This window comes from Panicum virgatum, chromosome 4K (assembly GCF_016808335.1).
Source record: "Panicum virgatum strain AP13 chromosome 4K, P.virgatum_v5, whole genome shotgun sequence".
Classification (NCBI taxonomy): Eukaryota; Viridiplantae; Streptophyta; class Magnoliopsida; order Poales; family Poaceae; genus Panicum; species Panicum virgatum.
The window spans coordinates 13,253,039-13,273,046 of record NC_053139.1 but is presented as its reverse complement, the minus strand read 5'-3'; the positions used below and the strand labels follow the sequence as shown (position 1 = coordinate 13,273,046).

Genomic DNA, 20,008 nt, shown 5'->3' with positions numbered 1-20,008 from the left:
TCGCAGACTCGTCATCGCTGCGGGCGGCTGCCTGCATGCAAGCATGAGCAGGGACGAAGGTACTTATAGTTTGATGAGGGCTCCATGATCTTGTTTATTTAATTTTTTCTTATTAATGCATAGCTCATGGCTGGTGATTTGTACAAAATATTTGTGCATTGTGGTAGTACTAAGACTAATTAATCAGAGAGTTGGGGGCTCGGGTGGCTTGGATGCAAATCTGGATCAAAGTTTTTGAGCTTCGATTCTAATTCTAGGAACTCTAAATAGGAAGTAAAATAAATATGATATGATTAGGAAGTAAAACAAATATGCTGCTAATTTAGTCAAATTCGAGGGCATGTGTTAAACAAAGTTTCTGTTTTCCAATAGAATTGAGATGTAGTACATATAATCGGAGTGATCCAAAGTTCAAATAAAATGTGAGTCTTTAAACCTTAGGATTCTTGATTTCACTCATTGGCCTTCACATAAAAAAAATCAGCATGTATGATCCAAAACCTACATTTTTCCATTCATACGTTATTGACCCATTAATATTTGGTATACGAAACCCGCTCTATCCCTCTACTCTAAATTTAATCATCCAGCTATACATGCCGCATGTTACACCCACCATCTCCAGCAAGCAAGGAATTCCTCTAGGCTACAACACTCCTTTGCGTGCGATTTTGGGGAAGCAAAACATCTCCAAGCCCCAGAACATGCGACCTCCGGCAAAGCAACGTACTCCAGCAAGCAGTCTTCGCGGCCAGCCTTCTGCACAGTATACAAGCATGACTGATGAGCTGACCACTACTGATTACTCGGCTTACTAGCCCACGGCTATGACAGTGCACACAATTCAGATAGAGATACCTACTGCAACTATCCAGCAGATTTGTGATATATGTGAGGGGACTAAGCACATCAAACTATAGAAGTGCCGGAACACATTCAAACAAGAAATGTTTTCAGGAGCTGTTGATATGAAATAAAAAACATGTAAGGTCAAACTAGTCACCTCTGCAGAACCCATGTCGTTGTGCTTGGCAGTCTCCCTGGTGGCCTTCCACATTCATCTGCTTCCTCTACGCATCTGCAGAAATAAAGGAAAGGTGAGTAAGAATATATGAAACCCAAACGTTTTAATTTGATTCCATCAAACCTCTTTTGATTGATACCTTTTAGTTGTTCAACTACTTGAAAACAGAAATGTATTAAATTGAAACACGCATTCAGTAGGGCTGTAAGGACTCCTTGTGTGTTACATGAGCTATAATCAACAACGATCAACAAGACTGAACAACTCCATGCTAGCTATCTGAGTAAGTGCATACCGGTGGCAAGTCCTGGATTGGTTCAAATGTCAACAAGATTGGATTGGAGTAGCTCTCACAGCACCAAACTAAAATCTACAAAAGATAGCTCTGAAATCTATAAATTTTAATGATGAGAAAAGCCTAATTAGTGACTTCAGACACAGTAAGGTTTTCAGATTGGCGCATTGCAATTTGTCCAAACAAACCTGTGCTCAGAGAAATATTCAGAGAAATATATGTCTAATATGAAAAATAATGTGGTGAGCAGAATGATGAGCGTTGCTTCTTTTTTTTTTCAAACTGGCTATAGTAATCAAGAACGGAGACGTTCAATAGGCAGAAATAAGCTCACTAGAACAAATGCACCACATAATTTATCTCTTATATTACAGTAACACAACAATGATTGACATAATTTTCTACCTATGATATATGAGAACAAAATTCATGATAAGTGGCTAATTAACAATACATCAGAGTAGTATGGCTCAGTGGACAAGTAACAAGTACTTTACGTGCGCCCTCATTTTGTTGTTAATGAGATAAGAAAAGATTAGGAGCATTCTTACGTAATAAGCGTCTTAAGCTGCAACAGTATGAAATTTTTTGTGGAGATCCAAACATGCATACATACACATTAAATCTACCGGGTCATTATTTATTATTATAATAGGATCTAAATAGACGGGCACAATTATGTGCAATGGCACTAAGCTAGAATCTATGTTTTTTACCTGGAAATTTAAATGTAGAACTACATATAGTTATAAAGAAGCAGCACCTAAATATTTTATTGGTAACTGATAAATTGGATTACAAAGTTCTTGGAGCCTCTTGCTGCGTTCATAAGGCATTAGTGCCAATAAGAAGATATGTATCAGCTTAAAGACTTCAACAATAAGAGAAAAATAGCTAAAGAGAAATAATTAAAAATTGTTTTCAATGAGGGAAAACCACTATCTGACAGGTTTGAAATTGTAGCAGACAATAAGAAGCAAGGAGCACTTTAAATTGGAAAATGAATGATCAAGGGGAGAATATTATGGAAATTGTCAGCTATTCAGGAGCAACATAGTTTGTAAAGAACAATACGTGTGTAGATTCATATTTGGAAACCCTATAAAAATTGTACACTCTAAGCCAAAATAACAGAACAAATTACACAGAAGATCAATTAGAGATACAGTTACAGATGTTCCTGCAGAAGAACTCAATATTTGTTTACCAACTTTTTATAGTGACATTATATACTATGATGCTCGTTATTCAGTAAACATTATAACATCAGTTATGGTGGTGAGCTAATCATTGAAAATGAAAGATACTGGCGGGAATAGAAATGCTAATGTATGCAGAGAACTCACACTTAAAGTTCACCGGCAGCCAAAAAATACAATTCAGAACTGCAGCACACCAGGGGGCAAATACATATGATGAAATTCCCGTGATGTCATTTTATATGTGAACTATAAGAGCTACATTGTTGGAACATAAATTGGCAAAGACTGATGAAATAAGATTTCAGATTTCTTCAGGCTCACCCATACTCTATTTGAGTTCTGCACATCCGCTTACCTCATTTCCTCTCTTTCTTGCACAACAAAAAATTAACAGACATAAGATCCATTGCAATCACACAACAGGATAATAAGAAGTTCCCTATTTTATAAAAGGATAAAAGAATTTAAATGCATGTTCATGGGATGCATCTCAAAATAACCTATCCATTGCTTCAGCATGGTGGCTCTACTTTGGCTGACCCATAGTCATCGCCAACGAAGTTTACCTGAAGTATGCACATGACCTATTCACGAACCAGATGGAGTGCATGCAGCAGTCATCATGGGTAAAAATGGTTGTTCACAATTCTCGAGTAAAGTAGTACAAGGGCAGAATTATAAGTAACGGAGTCATCTTGGAAATCAGCAGTTGCTCTAATATTCTAAAATCAGAACACAAATACATAGATGATATGCTTTGCAAGATTGACAGATTGGTTAGCTCCATTCCAGCACGGAATTGTGACCTGTTCACTGGATCAGGATGAAATCAATGGATTTTATTTGAGCTATACGAAAAGAGCAATGTAGACAATAATCAAGTATTTTTTTCCGAATACATTTTATTTATGTAGCTAGATCGGAGCAGCATGTCGGCAGCTGTGGACAGATCAAAAGAGGTAGGTGTAGGCACCTTTTGGATAATATGCAATCTATTGGCTGGGACATATAGGTTTAACACAACATATTATAAATACAAAACAATATTAAGTTTTCGGAGGTTGGCACTTTCACATTCTCATCGCTGACTGGACAGGATCACCTCTTGCACCTCCATGTCTCCATGTAGATCCTTTTCAAATGGCAAGCTCTGCATCTGTATAGAAAAAAAATGACATATACATCAAACCCATTTGACTTTGGTGATTGTAGTAACAATAAGGAAACCGTATAAGGACATTTTGTTATACAATAACTTCATACAGAGAGGATTGACCTCTTTTGTGGAGATAATCCATGCTTGTGTATGAACACATGTATCAGCTGACCTGCACACACTGGTGTGTACCAGAATTGAAGTCAGAAGAAAAAAAAAGAAAGGCATGAAACATGTGAGTTTCCTCCATTTTAGGCTGGTCCTGGCAGTGCCCGTTGGCTACTGACGAATCTCACGGCCTGGAATAAGCTCAAAATATGTGGATACTGGTATTGGTTAGCCGTAAAAAAATAGATAGAACAAGAATATAGGTACTCAATCTTTTGTTTGGGAAATACATCAAGCAGTTGGTGTACTGTGTGCATCAGAACTGAAACAAAAACGAAGGGCATGGAAAGCTCTCTCCATTGGAGCCTCATCCTACCAGTACCCTTTGCTCACTCAGAATCTTACGCCCCTAGAAGAGGTTCTTTTTCATCACCAAGTTGAGCACCTACAACTACCAAATTGAACCAAAATCAACAACAAATTGATTACAGATTCATAAAATCGAATTGCAGATTGACAAAATCGACCTGACAGGGGAACCCACCGCATGGCTGTAGGGGAGCTCCATCACGCAGACCTTGTCGTAGGGAGATGCTCCCGTTGCACGGAGATCGAGGTAGGGCAAGCCGGGGCTGTTGGAGGGGGCGACGGAGACGTGATGTGGAGGAGGCGGGGACCAGGGATTGGAGCTGCGCAAGGTGCGGCAAGGCGGCGGCCGAAGTGGCGTGGAAGCGGGTGTGGCCAAGGCGTTAGGCCACGGAATCACGAGGAGGGAGGAGGAGATCGGGAGCGGTTGGGCGCCGGCCGTAGCCAGGACCAGCGCGCCGGCGGGGAACACTAGCCCAGCAGGGCGGGCGGGGGAAAAAGGGGCGCCAGAGAAAGAGCCCACGGTGGAAGCGGAAGTGGGGATGGTCGGGCGGCGGGGGGAGCAGCTATCGCCGCCGCCATCAGCACCTTTGCCATGGAAGATCAGGAGCGCCGGCGGGGGAAGCTCATAGGGAAGACACGAGAAGGTTCCAGCCAATGGCTGGGGAGGAGGGGGAGAGAGTGGCACCACGGGCTGTTGGATGGACATCGCGCGGACCACAACTTTTTTTTGCTATCGTGGCCGCCCTGAGCTCGCACGGAGCGGTGCGCAAATGACATATACAAATATTGTCAACAAGTTGGAACAGTCCTGCTAATACCTAAACTGGATAGAATCAATCAAATCTATGCAGATCCCCAAAACAGTTGGCATGGGTACTACAAGAATTCCAAATTCTTCACGGCTAAACAGGTCAACAGAAAATGCTTAAAAGGAATAGATGTACAATGAAGCAATAATGAGTATCAAATGGGAATCAGCTCCTAATCTAAAGGAATAGGCTTGAAGTCGGGATTTTTGCGGTAGCTCACCTCCAGAGCTTGCGGTCACACGCTAGCCTGGATCCACACAGTTGCCATCTCAAACCAATATACATGTGCACTACATATCGCTACAAGACCCAGATCTGAGATCCCTAAGTTAGTGCAAAAAACACTGGAAACCACGATGCAGAGAAGAGGAGACATACCTAATAGATGGATGACGAGCAACCTAGGGACAGGTCAGCGAGGCCATGGACAGGCGGCGCAGACAGATGCAGAGGAGGAGCCCCCTGTGATGGTCGCCCCACGCGGTGCAAGAGGAGGGTGGAGAGCGGAAGGGCAGTCGCAACATCAGGAGGATTTGGTTAGACCCTATAAATTACAGGTAAAATCATATTGACGCACATGACTTGATTAGTGTTCTTAAGGATCAAGATTTGCGATTCTAGTCGTGGTGATTTAGAAGATATGGTTTGTGTTTGCTGACTGCAAGTTTCTATTAATATTGATAACATATTTGTATCTACTCAGTGTTAGAACGTCTTAGTTCCTGAATTTGGAGTATTTGAACATATAACGTGTGCTACAGGGAATGTGTTTACAGATACACATGTACTTAATATTAGTTTTCCTGATTTGAAGCACAAGTACAATCTAGAAAAATATAACTGAGTGAATTCAGATTTTCTTATTAGACTTGTAGGTGCAGAAGAGGAAGAAAAGTGGTCAAATACTACAAGTCAAAACTAACAATAGAAGAGATCCCATCCTGAACCAAGCCACAATTTATTTGATCATGTATTCCAAGATACGTTTGGTGATGCTTACCATCCAAGCTTTGTCATACAATAGTTCTTTATATTTCTACAACTTAATTTAAAATATGCAGCCATGTCATTATATTGGACCAACATTACTAGTGAAATTACCCACTAAATCACAAAGTAGTATTCAGGTACTGATTGAATTCCATTTGCATTATTATTTTAGTAGGATACTGTAACTAATAATGCACTAAAGTAGAATTAGAAAGTTGTACAAATAAATAAAACTACCTTATAACATTATATCCTTATGATATGTCTTAGTAGGTGTAACAACACCAATATCATGGCTGAGTGCTTAATACAATATATGGCCGGCATTATTTGATTTTGTATTTTGGAGGTGAAGATATTTATTGAACCCATCATAATATTGGAATGTGATGTGATAAGTTCCATTGAAACCTTTTTTTCCTTTGCAGACTGCTGCAAGAAGCATTGACCAGAGTGAAGATACACCAACATTTGAGAAAAGTGTTCTTCCTAATGCGAGTGATACCCGATCGTTTCAGGTAAAAACATAGAAACTGATTACAACCATGATAGTATTCAAATCTGAGCAAAGTTCCTTCCACAAATTTTTTTCATATGCAGACTGCTGAAAAGAGTGTCGACCCAAGTGAAGTTATGCAAAGTGTTTAGAATAGTGTTATTTCTACTCCTAGTAACACCATCACATCAGGTAAAAAATTAAGATATTCATTACACCCATGACGGAATATCAGTTTAGTTCCTATCACATTTTTTTTCTATGCAGACTGCCGCCAAAAGCACCATCCTAGGAAAAGCAACACCAAAAGTACAAAAAACTGCTACCAAAACTCTAGCTTCTAAGGCGACGCAAAGTGTTTCTCAAAACAACAAAAAATATATTTTTATTGTTCAACTTATGAATGCTGCTACCAAACATGTATGGACAAGAAGCCAAAAGGTATGAAATGAAAATCTCATTTCTTCCAATGGCACTATACATCTGACAGCCAATTCATGTTGGTGACAACATATGTGGCTGTGTTCCGGTTAAAAAAACTATGTTTGGCTGTGACTTGCTACTGAAATTTTCTAATGCATATTATTCTTTTTAATTCCGCGGGAAATTTAAACTTGAATGGATCAATCGGACTCGGAGTCATGCCATTGTCAATACAAGGAATTGTCAAATATCAAACAATGTTTTTTGTAGCCTACTTAGGAAGTGGTTGTGTTCGCACAACACTATGTTCAATTTGGATCCATGTATTCACCACTTTACATACTATCTACTTTCTTATGAAATATTTTCAATTCGGATAATGTACTGGGCACATATATTTATGGCTTCAAATCATATTCACTCTGATTGAGTTCTAATTGTTTTCTTATCCAGAAAAGGTTCATTATCCAAAATAAATCAAATGGAAAATCCTTTGCAACAAATATCTTTTCTGTTGCAAAAAAAGTATGAATGCAACAATTCTACTTCATTGCTACAAGTTATTGCCACAATTCTATTTTGTATCAATACATCTTATTGCCACAAAAATTGACTGATGCTATAGTAGTTAATAACATCGACCAATATGTTGTTGCGTCATCTTTTTTTTTTGCTGTGAACTAGCTTCTGGTTGCAAAAATAATTGTTGCCACCATATATGTTTTCATGGCAATATAATCTATTACAACTAACTAATTTCTGAAGCCATAGGATCAATTGCAATGCAATATATCTGTGGCAATATAATCTATCGCAACGATGTTGGTCGTGGCCATACAATGTGTTGCCACAGTAGCAGTCTGTTGCAACTTAGTACTATAGCAATGCCTATTTGTGCGGCAATAAATTGTGTTGCCACTTCATTGGCAGTAGCAACAACTCTCTAATGCAACGCTAAGTTGCGTGGCAATTACAAGTATTGCAACATGACAAAAAAATTGTTGCAATGCACCTATTGCCTCAAAAGTAATTGCAACGGGTCGCAACGAAACCTCTATTGTTGCCATTCAAACCTGTTGCAACTATATTAGGCCTATTGCAACGATTTTTGCACTATTGGAACAGCCCTAAAATCTAGTAGTGTTATTTATGTTAAATATGTGTATTGGTAATTATGTCATTTTCTTATGTGCAATATAAATATTGATTTCCCTATGCACCACTAGTTGAAATTCTGCTTTCCTTCTATATGCCACTTACAGTAGTCATACGCACACATATGCACGCACCCACCCACACATAGAACAAACAACACACATGGCACAATCTATTTTTTGTTTTTATTTTCTTGTTGTTCCCTAATTCTATCCATTACCCTTACAGTAATGTTATCTCACTTGAATATATACTTCTTTTCTAAAATGTTCAGCTAAGTGAACATAGTGGTCTCCATTTGGATGCCAAAGTGGATCATATAATAAGGAAAGCGCATGATTCACAACCACCCGGGGATTGTAGATTCTTGGTTCATTACGTGCGTGATCAATCTGAGGTGCATATCCACTTCTAAATTTTCTTATGTGTACTATCAATTATAACATTTCCTTATGTGCAATAAAAATATTGAATCCCATGTGCACCCCTAGTTGAAATTTTGCTTTCCATCTGTATGTCACTTCAGGTAGTCACACACACACATAAGCTGCACGCAACCACCTGCACACACAAAACGCACAACACACATCATACACAATCTATTTTTTGTTCTTATTTTCTTATTCCCCAATTCTATCATTACCATAGCAGTATTGTTATCTCAGATGAATATATACTTTCTTTTTCTGAAATGTTCATCTATGTGAACATAGTAGTCTCTATTTTGATGCCAATGCGGATCATATTATAAGGAAAGTGCATGATGCAAGAGTAGCAAGTGCCTGTACATTCTTGGTTCATTATGTGCATACTCGATCTATGGTACAAATCCACTTCTAATTTTTCTGATGTGCACCAACAATTATAACATTTCCTTATGTCCAAAAAACATTAAATCCCCTATGCACCACTAGTTGAAATTTTGCTTTCCTTCTATATGCTACTTCTGGTAGTCACAAGCACACATACGCTTGCTCGCACACACCCACCCACACACATAGAACACACAACACACATCACACAAATTCTATTTTTTGTTTTTATTTTCTTATTCCCCAATTCTATCCATTACCCTTGCAGTTATCTCACAAGAATATATACTTTATTTTCTAAAATGTTCAGCTAAGTGAACATAGTGGTCTCTATTTTGATGTTGAAGTGGATCGTATTATTATAAGGAAAGCACATGATTCAAGAGCAGCATGTCTCTGCAGATTCTTGGTTCATTATGTGCATGATCGATCTAAGATACATATTCAATTCTAAATTTTTTGCATTGACAATCATAACTTTTCCTTATATGCAATAAAAACTTGTTTCCCTTGTGTTCCCGTAGTTGAAATTTTGCTTTCTCTCTATATGCCACTTCCTGTAGTCACACACACGCACACACATACGCATGCTTTTGCTATGATTGATAATTATCCGTCGAGGTACATGTAGGCGGAGAGTGCCGGTGCCGACAAACCGGGCACCTCCTTGACTTCCCCTAACTCTCTCCCTATTTTTTAAGCTCTACCTAGGCAGCACTGAGCCCCTAAGGAGAACCTTCAAGCTCAAAAGTGAGAATGAAGAGTGTGTAATAATGGTGTGTCTCACTTGAAGCCCACCCTCTAGTGTTTATAGATGGGATCATCGGTGCTTTGGTCGGCAAGGAAGCTTGAGCCACCTAAAACCACCTTCTAGAGATCACTAGGAGGCGCCACGTGGAAGATAGAGAGCATGGGTGCCAAGGTCAGTTCAGCCGACCTACCCTTGGCCGCAACCGACTTCAATCTTCTTTGGATGACTGATATGTGGGCCCATATGTCCATGGTTGGTGCCCTGGTAGTAATAGGTCACTTTACCCCCTCTGGTGGGCCCATGGATCCTCATCCTTGCGCCTGATTTGTAAGGTACTACCATTGATTGGGAGTTTGTTTCCTTGCTCTCGAGTTGTGTTTCATATTCATTTCTAAGGATAAGTGACCTACATACATATATTTACCTTTTATGTGTTTATGCAGGAGTTGATGGCATGGATTTGACACTTAAGAGTCATCAACAATGGCCTAGTTGTGGGTTGGATCCTAGAGGCTGAACAATGCGCACTGATTGTTCGGGTTTTGTAGCTTGGACCCTGGAGCTTCTTTTGTTACCAGAATTTCTGCATAAATTCCAACATAGCAATATTTTTCAAGGGACATGTAGAATTGTCATTATTTTGGAGAATATGCAAGCATGAGATGTTAGTTCTCAAGATTTTCGGCTCAAAATAACACTCAAAATGGGTTTGTATCGAGCATGGTGTATTTTACCCACAAGTCATGTCTCCCTTGATGCCCGAGAAAACTAGCCTCTTAAACACTTCTGACGTGAGTTGTAAGGATTCACTATGAGGCCTTTACAATTACTCCCTAACAAGTAGTAGCCCACTAAGATTTCAGCCATTAGGTGAGTGTACCTCTCCCAAGGTTTGACAAAAACGAAACAAATGCCACCCTTGGAAGGTAGAGTACCCCTCTTGAACTTAATCCCCACTCTTGCACCTTTCGATAAGCTACTAACAAGCTAGAGACATATAATTAATTAGCCAAGACCGGAGCCATATAGTTCTTGTGGTTGCACTGTTTCCCAGGTCAAGCATAGAAATGTTGACCCTTATTAGTCTGCCCACGATGAAAATGAGTGCTGAAACTTGACATATTTGAGCTGTTGTGTATTCATGCCTCCATCTTACTCTCTCGCTACATAGTCACTACATTGTTGAGAAACAAAGTGCTAGCTTGACATATTTGATTGATTCATATATTCGGCTCAAGTTAACTCAGTTGGACTTCTCAAACGAATCGAGCCGAGCCTTGATTATAGTTTAGCTCGTTTTCTTATCGAGCTAGCTTGGACTGCTCATGAGCTATTTGATTGTCACATTACGCTCAAATAATATTACATCATTACTAAACTTATTTTGTTAATATATTTGCATTATTATTATTGTTTGGTTAAAATAAACTTGTCATGCAACTTATAAGTTACATATATATGGAACTAATTAACTCTATTATTTGAGTCTCCAAACGTTTGTTTTATTACAACTTATTGACTTGTGTCATTTATTTCCATCATATCATCATAACTATTGACCAAAGTCAACAAGGAAGATCCCTACATACTCCTTCCGTCCCAAAAAATAAGTTATTCTAGGAAGTTTATGATAAATTAAGAGAGGTAAAATAATTGGACAAATTTGAATCAAGCAATGACTTATCTTTCGAATTAGGGGAGTGTTTTTATATTGTTTTTCTAATATAATCTAGACTCTCTTTAATTCGCTCTCATGAGAAGTCGAAACATAACACATGATGCTCTCTTTTTTTTTCTCAAGTACTCTAACCACTAGGCTTTGGTCTTTTCGCTATCGTAATAAACTATACTAATTTTAAATATTATTAGCATGCTTAAATTAATTAATATATATTGATTAATTGTGATCGTAAATTAAACCTGAATGTTCTACATCATGCCCTTCAGATTCTTGGGTTCCTAGTTGTGGCACCATCCTTCAATCTTCCATTTAGAAAACCAGCTACTCATCAGCCATGGGAAGCCTACAAAGCATCACCAACCAACGTACGTAATGGACAAATTTCTTGTCCATTGTTCATTGCCACGCTCGTGTTCAATAAGGTTTTAAATAGCCGGCTATAGCTTCCGCTATAGACGACTATAGTTTCTAGAAAGGCCATATGCTATGTCATTTAGTCCGCTAAAGCCGGCCATAGCCCGCTAAACGCTGTAATGGCAGCTCTGCCGCTAAACGTCTTAGCCGACGATTTAAAACCTTACGTCAAGTAACCTCACTAGCTCCATCGCGTTACTCCAAGAACCGCTGCTAGAGCAGTCTTCTTCCACATCCTCACGCGCCGAACTACTAGGCTGGAGCCATCGTGTTCCAGCAGGCCGGCCTCACGCGTTCCACGGCTTCGCGACGCGGCCAATACAGCCTCTCCCGGAAGAAACGACGAGCGCATACACTCCCCCACGCCCGACGAAAGAGCAGTGTACGTCACAACACCTAACAGCTAGCGTAGTGTCTGGGGGAGGATTTGCTTTGAGATTGTTGCTTGGCTTGTGATCTGTCGATCGAACGGATCGGAGAGGCAGGGTTGTTCACATTTATTGGCACACACAGTACCCAGCAATTCTTCTTCCAGGGCACACAGCGTCTGCCAGCCTGAACTTGTAACGTCTCCGAACACCATCCCCGGCCTCGCTCTCCCCCCTTTCTCTACAATCTCCGATCTCTCCGATCCTCCGGCGATTCAAGGAACAGCAGCCGGCCGGAGCAGAATGGATCACGGATCAAGCCTTCCGATTCATTCAGGACGAAGTGAAGCAGATGGAGGAGAAGCTGAAGCCGCGCACCACAAGCCATCCGGATCGCGTCCTCATGAGGGAGCTCGCCTTGAAGTTCAGCGAGTCCCGGGGTCGAGTCGGCACGACCCCCGTCACGCCAAAGCAGGTACACGTTGTAGTTCTTCGCATCGGTTTTTCATTTTCAGGCAGAGATCCCAAATTTCTCAGCAACTTGGTTTCAATCCGATCTGCGCTAGGGAACTTGTGCTGCCCGCATGCAGGTCCTCAACTGGTTTCGCTACCGCCGCTACTACAAGAGCAACAAGAAGGCAGCTGCCACGAAAGCGCCACCGCCGGCGACGGGGATCCAAGCCGGCCAGCAGGGAAGGGAGCTGACAGTGATTGGGCCCGTCCGTCGGCAAGATGCAGGATCCTCCTCCACAGGTTGTAGATCCTAATTACTTACCTGTGATTATTGATGATGTTTTGTTTCGTTGCATTGTTTGATGTGTGGAATAGGAACTAGGCCTGTTTATCCACTTGGTTTTTGCTGGTTGGTTTCTCAAACCACAGAGCACCGACATGCATGATGCATGCTTCAAAGGCACCTCGATGTAGACCCATTTCTCTTCCAAATCACTACCTTCTTGGCTAGTAACTCAGTGGTAGCAGCGTAGGCATCATCAAGGGTGCGAGCACACTAATTCTCTTTAAACTTAAAGCCTTCTTGCTCACAACTAAGCACTACCATGGCTGTCAGGTTGCCATAGTGGATAGGGGTGTGTTGTGTGACCCCCTCGTTATTTAGCAGTGTCATCACGGCCTCCTTCAGGGGCAGCCACGCCCCCGAGCCACTGCCAAGCCACTGGTGATGTCCGGCACGACATGGCGATACACGGTAAAGCTCTGGATCAGCTGACCTCACGCTAGCTATGATCCCATCTGGAGCATCAACTGTTGCACACGGCGTGTCACAACCGAGCAACGCGCATCCACTATGTCAGAAACACATATTAGTGATGGCTGATAATACACATTAGTGACGACTAAATTGTGTGTCACTAAATTTTCGTCACTGATGTGAACCACATCAGTGATGCGCAAACATCCGTCACTAATGACTCACAATGGTGACGGATATAGAATTCTTGCGTCACTAATAACACATACAGGTGACGGTTATAGATTTTGCACGTCACCAATAACATACAAAGGTGACGGCTATTAGTTTTGCACGTCACCAATAACATACAAAGGTGACGTCAGTTGGTTTTGCGCATCACCAATAACTTTCTTATTGGTGACGTGCTACAGTTTTGCCCGTCACCAATGTGAATTTATGAAATAAAAAAAATATGGTCAGCTGCTATATACAATTGGATAACCACAGTTCACAACAATATAGGTTCACAAGCAGATAAAGTTACATGCTCACATGCACGCATATATATAGTTGCAGGTTCAATACTCGGTGCAACTGTTTTGTACAAGAAAACTAGACTAGCACATTAATTGAAACTTTCCCTTCCTGTCAAATACATGGGATACTAAGATGGCGGCAAGCTCTTCTCGAATGCTGGACAATACACTTTCGCTGATGGGGTCGGTAGGCACTTCTAAGTCCTGCTTAATTTTTATGGGGAAAGTGAGACACCCATTAGAAGCTGAAACCTTTTATTGTTAAAGCTATCTACTGGTCTCTATTAATGTAATGGCAGATTCTAATAAGTAAAATGCAAGCTAAACCTGCCAGGGTCCTAGCAGGTTCAGTTGACACAGAAGGATAAACATTTTATTGCATGGAGTGTTTTGATCATTTATCTCTGTATAAGTGCATGAGGTGGTAGTATATGTGTGCCTATACCTCACCTGTCATATGCAATCTGATAACCCCTGCATGCACATATCCACAAAAGTACCAAGGCTGGAAGAATAGTTGCAGAATCTCACCTAGATAGATTTCTGTAGCTCTGCTTATTCAGATTAGCTGCTGAACCATGATGCTTTTGTTCACGCACTCCAAAGAATTTTAGAGCTATGAGAAATTGATTAATCGATAGCTCTCTGAATATGCGTCTGCAATATTAAAAGAACGAACACCACGAGCCTCCAACCTTGGAGTCGATCTGGAGGCAGAAGCTATACGTGTGGGAGGTGAGGAGCCAGCGCAGCACCCTGGCGGCCGCCGCCTCCTGGTCCTCCGGTGACGCCCAGCGGCTGCCCGCCGCCCCGTGGAGCGCCCCCCATGCGGACGGGCCGCCTGTTGCCGCCACCGCTGGATTCCATGGTGAATTCCAGCCTTCATGCTCCGCCTAGGTTGCTCGTGTGCGCGCACATAAGCACCACAAATTCCCCTTGCCGCCGCTTTCCCCGTCGGTCGTGCGCCTGTGCGTGTGTGGATCTGGATCTAAGATGGGACGAGTGTGGGCCTGAGGACGGATAGAATGAGAGAGAACCAGTCATGAGTGTGGGCCTACAGATCCGCTGCGCGCCAGAGGTGTCGAGGACGGCAGGGGAGGCTACAAATCCGCATCTCTACTACTACCTCATCTACATCGGGAGAGGGAGGGAGAGGTGCCTGGGAGGCTGGGACGACCTACCTTGGTGATGTCGATGGGGTTCATGATGATGGCGGAGACCGCGATGGTGGAGAGCTCGCACTCGAGCAACCCGAGCTGTCCACCCCTGCAACCGGCGTAGGGACGAGGAGGAGGCGGCGGTGTGGAGGATTGCTGATGCGACGGCACGCCGTCGCCGGAGAAGTCGACCAGCGAGGTGGCGGCGGTCATCCTTGTGGGGAGCGAGCTCCTGGAACAGGGCACCATGGCACCGGCCTGGCGTGGCCAACGAAACCCTAGCAGCCTAGCCCAGCTCGTCATGAGGAGATGGGCGGCGCCGACAGATGCGAGCGGTGGTGTGGTTGAGAGGTGGCGGCGCTAAGGGCTCGGCAGTGCGGATCTTTTGGGCCGCAGCGGCGTAGGCACAGGTTGCGAACACTTCTTCTATTCTAGCCGCTGCATAGATCCGAGTAGCTCACAGTCGAGACGTGGATAAACAAAGCACGTCACTAATTACTTCCAACATTAGTGACGGGTATCAACAATAGCCGTCTCCAATAAAAGATCATATGTCATTAGTGACGTGTTTTACTGAGACGTCACCAATATATCCAGGCTAGAGGTGGTTTTTACTTGGACAAAGATATTAGTGACGTGTTTGAAGTATACCCGTCACTAATCTCACATTAGTGACGTGCATTGTTTTTATGTCACTAATCTTGGTGTCTTCTTTATTAGTTTTTGACGTAGTGATCTTCTCTGTGTTGTTGCGAGGATGATGAAATCGGACCTCCACCCACGCTGGTCTCCAACAATTTCCCCCCACCATGGATCTCCGCGGCTCAGATTATTCCGCCTCTGATTATTGCACTGTTATGCGTATGAGTATTGCGCTGCTAGCTCCATGTCCTGGTCGATCTGTAACTCACTTTCAATGAATTGATGGTGGGTGTTCGCATCACGCGAATGCTCTATGATTTTATCTGCCGCAGAAAGTTCGTTTCCATTTCAAGCTAAATTGATAGCAAGAATTAGTTCTGGGCTGTCTTTTAATTAATTCCATTATACTTTGTTGTTCCATCCTTGCCTAATGCATATTGCTACGGATCCATACTTGTCGGGACAACACGCAATATCGAACCTGTGTGCTGCCTTTTCCAATGCTTCCTGATAACTTCTGGGCATTTTGTTCTTTAAGATAATATTGGTATATTATGATTTAATTCTTGCAACAGATATGCATCACAGATTAATGATTTTTTTACCATGTCCTTTAATTTCTTTTCATTGTTAATTAACTGTTAAGTTTTGTTTGAAAATTAAATCAGGGAACAATCCTCGGCTTGGAGATCCAACCAGCTATGAAGCTAAAAAGTCAGCTTGCGATGGCGCATGGTATGGAAAGATACTTGCACCTGTCCTTATTATTCTTTTGCTTTTTTTTCTTCCACCTATTATAGGGTTTTTAATTTTAAAAGTGATGTGGGCGATGGTTGCAGAACACTTCCACTGTGCTTCTGATTTCTGCACGTGGTCATAGAATTTTATTTAAGGCCTTGTATATTAATTAGAATGTGGAATCTTAAAAATACAATAACAAAGCTTAATTCATAGGTATAGGGCTTTATGTATTCATGTGCCAAGCAAACTATCAACTCATTACCTTACCATCATACCCAGTTGTCATGTTGTTTCGATATGTGAGTCAAGAAAAACACTCTATTACGTATTTACCTGACATCCAAACTAACAATTCCTATGTGTCCTACTGTTTTTTCTCAAATGTTTGAGGATATTATAACATAACCAATAGATGTTAAATGCATAGTAAAAATTTCTTTCTACCTATCGGACATTGGCATGTGTTCTTTGTTTATAATCAAAGTTGCAACCTATTTTTTTTAAAAAATATTATTCAATTTTCCTACCCTATAAATTGCAGGTATGATGTGGATGATTTCCTGACTCGTAGGTTGGGTGAATCAGGTGACTTGGTAAGAATGTGATTTCCATCAAATTAATTTGGTGTCTCATATATGTATTCACCCATTCCATTTGTCCATACGGAGAGAACCTTTGAAGATAAATGCAATATTAAGTTACTCGCTCTATTATTGGTTATTTTGACTCTAGCTTGCCAATGTTATGGAGACACCACCAACTATGCAGTACCAAGTTACTTGATATGACTTATATATTTTTTTTTGACTCGGACTTATATATTACATATGTCTAAGACTAGAGATAATAAAATCTTAATGAAATTATGAGACATTGCAACAAATATCTCTATGTTCCCTACTTCGACTTTCCCACCACAGCAACACTTGCAATCAATTATTAGGTCATACGATGGTAAAGCATCCTTACCATCTTCCATATATAAACCTATATGTTTACTAGGGAACAATCCATTGTTGATTTTTGTAAATGATTATTCTACAATAGTATTGAAGATCTATGATTATTGAACACTGGAATTATTTGTATTTTGTAGGTTCTAAATTTTTTCAAAATTTTATGTTGTATTACTAAAAAAATATGACACTACCTTTGTCTACATAAACTTATGTACACTTATTAACCTGCATGTTTTTACATTCTAACAAATAATACATAGTTTTTATTGGATAGCTTTGTAGATATGTCAATATCAATTTTGTTATATGTTGCATGCTTATTATGTACTACCTCCATTCACAATTGTAGTTCATTTGCATTTTTTTTACCCTAAATTTGACCACTCGTCTTATTCAAAAAAATTGTGCAAACATCGTCAAATTTAAGTCATTCTCGAAGATCTTGTATTAATAAAGCAACCCACAACAAATGAAGTGATATTTTGCACAAATTTTTTAATAAGACCAATGGTCAAATATGAGGCTAAAAAGTCAAATAACCTACAATTTGGAATGGACGGAGTAGTCGTACATGACATTTACTAATTAATTTGATATTCTCTTGTTTAATTTTATCAATTTCAGGAAGTCATGGTCCACTATTCTCGATTTGAAGTAGAGGAAGCTGAATGGATCAATGCTCGTACATCTTTGCGACAACGTTCTCTTCCATGCAACACCAAGGAATGTGAAGCTGTGAAACCTAGGGATACTGTGCTTTGTTATAAGGTATTGGGATATTAAACACATTTTAGATGCTATATTAATTAGCATATAACAACATGTTGGTTTGCTTTGCATTCAAAACCAATGAACTTTACTTTCATAATAAGTATGCTTTTTAAAATTATATGGCGGGGAGTAATGGTTTTATTTGCCCCATTACTTTGAAGCATTGATCATTATATTCAGTAGCCTGTATAGTTGGTATGCCTGTCAAAAATAGTTCCCGGAGTTGCTGGAGTCTTTTAATTTTAATAATGGTGTTGCTTTTATACTACTACTACTATAATAATAATAATAATAATAATAATAATAATAATAATAATAATAATAATAATAATAATTGTTGTTGTTGTTTGTTAAGTCACTTGGGCCTTCCTACTTTTTCTGCTCATATAAAACTGAACATAGACAGGTTGATTATGGAAGGAATCACGGGATAGGGTGCCATATTGGAGGCATGAGAGGGTTAAGAAATAAGATATAGTAGAGAAACTAAAGTAACACATAAATAAAATTTGAGTTGAGTTAGTTTTCATAGGATTTGTACTAGAGTATATATAGTGAAAAGCTGGATCTGCATTTATTCCATCACAGCTATATTAGAAAAGAATATCTAACAAGGTGTAGTCAATAATAAGTGCTTGTTTGAATAGTGTTTTCTTATTATGATTACTAATGTTTATGTAACATTGTGAAAGGATTCCCAACACATCTATTTTTGTTCTTATTTTCTTGTTCCCATTTCTACCCGTTAACCATGTAGTATTTTTATCTCACATGAACATATATTTTTTTTTCTAAAATGTTCAGCTAAGTGAACAGAGCGGTCGCTATGATGCCATAGTGGACCGTATAATAAGAAAAGTGCATGACTCAGGAGCACCGTGTGACTGCAGATTTTTGGTTCGTTATGTGCACGATCGATCTGAGGTATTTCTCCATTTCTACTAATAGTCCATCACTGACTGCAATTGTAGTAATTTATATATATGTGCTTCATTTTGTGTTACTTATGATCGTGATTAATGAGTAATTTCCTTATATTCATTGACATTTAAAACATTCCCTCATGTGAAATAGTAAAAAATTCACTTTTCTTCTATGCCACTTCCGGTAGTCAACTATTATGTGGCAAGTAGGGGGTGTAATTGGTTCGGATAATACCTGTTATTTGAGTTCTGATTCATTTAGAGGAGTTGATATCCAACCGTATCTGGATATTCAGTATCTGATACCGTATTAAAGACTCAATGTTAAACCTACTACACAATGAACTAAACCACTAAATTTACCTTTAGTAAATCTAAAGCGACACTGCATCCTTAAGCTTATCTACTGTTCTTTGTTTAGGATTAAAGATTCTTTTCATTTTGTAGGAATATGTTGCACTAAGAAAGTTGTGCCTTCGACCAGAAATGCTTCGAGCTTGGCACGAGCAACAAAATGAAACAAATAACTGAACAAATCAGTAAATGATGGTGCCATCAAGTTGGAGGCTATCTTATAAATTTATTATTTTTCAATTCTAGATATATTTATCACACCGTATATGATTTGCTTATCACATGGTACCTTTTCATTGCTTCTGAACATTGCTTTAGCAGGGTAATTAAGTTATTAACTGTGTCAAGGTATTAATTTTACTAGCGTGAAATACGCCTTCGTTCACTGCTGGTTTGGGAACTGGTAGTGGAAACAGACAGAAATAGCCTGCTCGAGGGGGGCATCGTGCACTGCTACACAAAGTGTGATCTGCCGCCGTCACTCCACTGCAGGACACACAAACATTTGGCTTGTCATTTTTTCAATGCGGCCATTTCCACTCCAAAGCACTGTACCTTTGTGTTTCCTTCTCCGGTCTTTATATATTAGAGGTGCAAATTGGTAACCCTTAAGTGCACCTCCAACCATCTTTAGTTCAAATATTTATGCTATTTTTTAAAAATAAGATTCAATTTTGGAG

General features: G+C 40.1%; 1 long non-coding RNA gene across 1 annotated transcript; it reads right to left on the bottom strand.

Moving 5' to 3' along the window:
• Positions 1–2,224: 2,224 nt before the first annotated feature.
• Positions 2,225–4,797, bottom strand: LOC120703199. The gene is made up of 3 exons (XR_005686831.1): positions 4,330–4,797; positions 3,798–4,236; positions 2,225–3,677 (listed from the first exon to the last, which is right to left on the bottom strand). It is a non-coding gene; the product is annotated as an uncharacterized LOC120703199 (long non-coding RNA).
• Positions 4,798–20,008: the final 15,211 nt, after the last annotated feature.